The following is a 5349-nucleotide window of genomic DNA, read 5'->3' as shown; positions in this document are numbered from 1 at the left end:
GAACTAATCTGCAACAAAATCGACGTCGTCATCCATTCTGTTGTGCTCAGAAAGACACTGTTGTAGAATGATAAGGAGTGATGTAAAACTCTTCTTCTTGGATTATTTTGTCGCCAAGAAGTCATGGCAAAAGACAGTGACAGCAGAATGGTATAATACAATGTCTATCATGTTCTTCTTGAAGTTCTCTAGTAGTTGGAGAAAAAGGAAGGGAATCGAATTTTCGTAGAATGCTACTGTATTAGATAATGTTTCCTCCCACGATGTTCCGCAAATGGATCGATTGAATTAACAGATAGGTTTGAAGGGATTTTAAAACAAAGACGAACAAATCTGCAACAAAACCTTCGCCACCACCCGTTCTGTGGTGCTCAGAATGATATTCTAGTAGAATGATATGAGGAGTGATGTAAAATCCTTTTTCTTGGATTTTTTTTGTTGCCAAGAAGTCATGGCAAAAAACAGTGACAACAGAATGCTATAATAGACTGTCTATCATGTTCATCTTTAAGTTTTCTAGTAGTTAGAGAAAAAGGAAGAGAATCGGGTTTTCGTAGAGTGCTACCGCATCAGATAATGCTTTCTCCCACGCTGTTTTGCAAACGGATGGATTGAATTAACAGATAGGTCTGAAGGGATTTTAAAAGAAAGACGAACAAATCTGCAACGAAACCTTCATCGTTATCTATTCTGTTGTGCTCAGAAAGACATTCTAGTAGAATGATATGAGAAGTGATGTAAAATTCTTCTTCTTGGATTTTTTTTGTCGCCAAGAAGTCATAGCAAAAGACATTGGCAGCAGAATGATATAATACATTGTCTGTCATGTTCTTCTTCAAGTTTTCTAGTAGTTAGAGAAAAAAGAAGGGATGAGGTTTTCGTAGAATGCTACTGCATCACATATTGCTTCCTCCCACGCTGTTCTGCAAACGGATGGACTGAATTAAGAGACAAGTCTGATGGGATTTTAAAAGAAAGACGAGCAAATCTGCAATAAAACTTTCGTCGTTATCCGTTCTGTAGTGCTCAGAAAGACATTCTAGTAGAATGATATGAGAAGTGATGTAAAATTCTTCTTCTTGAATTTTTTTGTCGTCAAGAAATCATGGCAAAAGACAGTAACAGCAGAATGGTATAATACATTGTCTGTCATGTTCTTCTTCAAATTTTCTAGTAGTTAGAGAAAAAGGAAGGGAATCGGGTTTTCGTAGAATGCTACCGCATCGGATAATGCTTCCTCCCACGCAGTTCTGTAAACGGATAGATTGAATTAACAGATAAGTCTGAAGGGACTTTAAAAGAAAGACGAACAAATCTGCAACGAAACCTTCATCGTTATCCATTCTGTTGTGCTCAGAAAGACATTCTGGTAGAATGATACGAGGAGTGAGTAAAACTCTTCTTGAATTTTTAGTCTCCAACAAGTCATGGCAAAAGACAATGACAGCAGAATGGTATCATGTTCTTCTTCGAGTTTTCTATAGTTAGAGAAAAAGGAAGGGAATCAGGGTTTCGTAGAATGCTACTGTATCAGATGATGCTTCCTCCCAAGCTGTTCCGCAAACGGCGCAGTTCTTGGAAATGGAAGAGTACTCGATCGTCCATTGATTTAGCTCCATGCAATTTTGTTTTTGTTTACTACTGGGAAATAAAAATTATTGTGACATGTGTCGATTGTCCGAAAGAAGCCATCCTTAATTTCCAAAAAAATATTGGAATTTTTCCGAAACTCTTCAGTTTCCTCTTTTTTTCTGTAGATTCTTTTCCAATTTTTGTTATGTCTTAAATACTTTTGTCTCTTCTCTGTCTTCTTATCTGCATTGTTAATTTCTTTCAAAATAGTAGACTATGACAAATTTTTCAAAAATGTTTTGTGTGCTATTTCAGATTTTCATTTTGCTCTTTATCGAGGGCCGTTTTCTCTTGTTCATCCTCAAGCCTTTTTGCACCGTTCTCTGTTGGGTCATGTCAATGTAAATGAATGCACTTGAACGTTGCGATTAATCAGTTTGGAGAAAAACTCGATAAATGGCAAAAGCGCAGTGCCGCCGCTGCATCCATCTTACGGCACAATAATTGCCCAATTAATTATCTTTTCAACAAACAGACCCTTTGCGGAAGCCGCCGGCTCTAATTCGATTCGAATCCTTTATTTCCGGCCGCAACAGAACAAAGCGAGCTTATTATTTGCAAGTCGAGGGAATTTACTCGTCTCTTTTTGCAAGAAAGGTGAAACCTAATTGGCCGAAGTGGGGTCACTCGGTGATGCAACAGCTGGTTCTTGTCCTGAATACAGAAAGGAGGAAAATAAGTCGAATAATAAATTATTAATTCACTTTTGGCGAAAAAGCCGGTCGTGTTTTTGTTTTGTTTGGCGGGTCGGAGTGTTTTTGTTGGCTGGGAGAGGGAGAAGAGGGACAGGACGAAAACGGCTGGAATGGCGACGGAGGTGATAATTGGGTTAAAAATGGTGCGGTTAACGGACACATTTTTGGTCCTTCGAGACGGATTTTAATCACTTATGGTGACAGCGCGTGTCTTGTCGAGGCGACAAATTCATATAAAAATAATTGACAAGTCTGTTGTTGAACAATATTTATAAATGAGCAAAATACTGCAAAGTCTTAGTAATTGCATTTTTATATGAAGATATTATGTTTCTCATTCCCAAAAGCCTGAAACATTGTCTTTGCATCTTAAAAAAATCACCACATTGCATTGCTGTATTGATAAATGTTCTCCTTCTCTTTATTCTCTAATAGTGGGTTGCCTAATCGTTAACTCTATTAAAACAAATGACCGAATAGTGACGTACATTTGGTTGTGATACTGGTAGGGGAAAGAAGGGTATTGGCAAACATCAACATTTTTCAAAATTTTGGTTATTGTTCACTGATGCAAACGATACAATAGTTTTCTTGGGGATTTTTGTTTTCAGCTACTGCTTTTTCATTCACACTGGTTTCCTTCCTCAATATGTCTAGGATTGGTATCTCATTGTCCTTTCGACAACAATTTCATAGTAGTAAGTTTTTCTTTTTAATTTTTTCCTGATAAAAATCCCTTTGGAATTACCTTAAAAATTTATCAATGTTGGTTTTTATTCGTTTACTGCCCTTGGTTTTGAAATCCTATATCTTTTTTTTTTGAGACAAGGAAGTTGATGACGTGTATTCACTTTTCACCAGTTGTAGCACTACTAATGACGTGACGCAAAGGTCATTGGGCACTCCCAGCTGGACTACTAGTGCGTTTTCCACTGTGAGGATTAACCCGTCGTCCAAGATTATTCTTACTACTCGCAATAACTTGTCCATAATATAATTATGGATGCCAAGAAAATTATGACAAATTAAATTAGAGAAACAGAACAGTGGAAGAAAATGTGTTGACAAAAACGAAAATAACTGACGCACGATCTTGAATTTAACACGTAATTATTTCTAGTTGTCCTTCTGCGTGACATATTTCAGCAATTCGAGTATTTGAGTGTCTTTTATTGATTGCAACATCTCATTCACGTCAATGAAAGTGCATCTCTTATGTCATTCATTTTACATTGCAATGATTAAAATCGAAGAACTGGGAAGATCCCATCTTCTCCACCAGAGCAGCGAATCAAAACTGTTTTCCAAGCCCTCTATAAACGCGATCTCTTGCAAAGCAAACAAATTTCGAAGAGCGCTGCTCTAGTGTGCATCACTATGCTGCAAGTAGTAAGTACACAGTTACATTTTAGAAATTCTTAGCTCAGGTCAGGGTAACCAACCTACCAGATTGATTCTCGGTGACTAACGCATTTGCATATTACAGTCGACTTCTGGTTTCTTAATCGCCGTCGTGTGCGTGGTTGGCTCTACGGACGAAATAAAAAAATACGACTTCCACAATGACGGTTTAGGGAATTATACTTTGGAGTAAGTAACGGTGGATTAATTAACGTACGTTGGTCTTACTTTATGGCACAGTGTCGAAGCAGGAGAGTTTGTGCGCAAGGAGCAAGGACATCTGGAGAATGAAAACACGGAAGACGAGGCTATGAGTGTCGAGGGTCAAGTTGTTTACAAAGTTGACGATTCCCTAAAGCTCGTGGTGGAGTATGTTGCCGATGGGGGCGGCTATCGGCCCAAGGTTCGGTGGGTGTTCCTTCCGAAAGTTCCACCCAGATCAGGAGCTGAAGGTGAAGACGGAGGTCCTGGCGGGAAATCGGGAATTTCTGGAACGGTTTTGGGAACTCTGGTCGGAGGGAATGGCAAATGAAAGTCTCAACAAGGCAATTATTGTTTGTGAAAGAAATTTGCATTTTGTCTAGCGGCAAATACAAATTGTGAAATGTTAAATCAGTATGTTAGATTCTAAGTACTTAACTAAGAGCTAATTAGAAGAACAAAAAGAAAAAATGATGTAAATTAACTGTGTGTGCTGAAGATGTTCACAATAATAAAATTATGTTTCTTTAGAAGAGTTTATTTTGGACAAGCGCAAAGTTGATGACCTTTGCAATTGTCTCGGATAGTTCCTTTTTGTTGTTGCCGAGCAACTCTTCATGTTTCGTTTAATTAAAACCTGGATCGAAAGCTTCGAGCGATGAGAAAAACTCTGTTTATATCCTGAAAAAGTGCATTAATTGCATTTGAGAACGTGCTTCCTACTATGAGAAATAAACCGACAAAAATTCATTATTCCGTATTAAGCGCTCGGGCTATTTGTTTAGGTATAAAAATCGTCCATCCGGAGCCATCGCGTGCTATACAGAATTTTAATGAATATTCGACATAACAAGAGTGAAAGGAACATAATTGACACCAAGAGTCGACCCGGTCGGATGGCTTCAAGTCTGAATGAGAATTTGAATCGGGTGCGGAATAAAAATCGCTTTGGACGATGATAAAAGCGACAACCACAAGTAATTAAGAATTATCAGATTTATGATTGTCGTAAAAAGGCTCTCGAGAAAAGCGTTCTTATCGGGTTTGCACTGTGGGTTAAGCTAGTAAAAATAATGGAAGACTGCAAGAAGTATAAAACTGCGGTGTCCAGTAAGTAACCAGTTTAGCAAAGAATTGTAATTAAATGAGGTGTGGAAACATAATGAAACCTGTCTTTACGAACACCTCAGCGGACATTTCCTTGTATGGAGTGTTGTTCCGATGCCTGGATTTGCTACACAAGAAATGCATTCTGATACGGACAATTCGCAATCCGAACACGGACATTAAAATACCTTCAAATTGTCTCAAGTACGTCTTTAGCACGAACAGTTTGTACACGCTACTGGAGTTAGGAAAAGATGTTGTCGCAGACGTGTTACGTAACAGGATTGACATAAGATGTTTTTTTGTTAAATAT

The 5349-nt window shown here is 38.2% G+C and overlaps 1 long non-coding RNA gene across 1 annotated transcript; it reads left to right on the top strand.

Moving 5' to 3' along the window:
- Positions 1-3274: 3274 nt before the first annotated feature.
- LOC138136903 (uncharacterized) lies at positions 3275-4462 on the top strand. The gene is made up of 3 exons (XR_011161488.1): positions 3275-3716; positions 3814-3917; positions 3969-4462. It is a non-coding gene; the product is annotated as an uncharacterized lncRNA (long non-coding RNA).
- The last annotated feature ends 887 nt before the right edge of the window (positions 4463-5349 follow it).

The sequence above is a fragment of the Tenebrio molitor genome, chromosome 8 (genome assembly GCF_963966145.1).
Source record: "Tenebrio molitor chromosome 8, icTenMoli1.1, whole genome shotgun sequence".
In the NCBI taxonomy this organism is placed as follows: Eukaryota; Metazoa; Arthropoda; class Insecta; order Coleoptera; family Tenebrionidae; genus Tenebrio; species Tenebrio molitor.
Note: the sequence above shows the minus strand (reverse complement) of the source record. Positions and strands in the feature narration are given on the sequence as shown.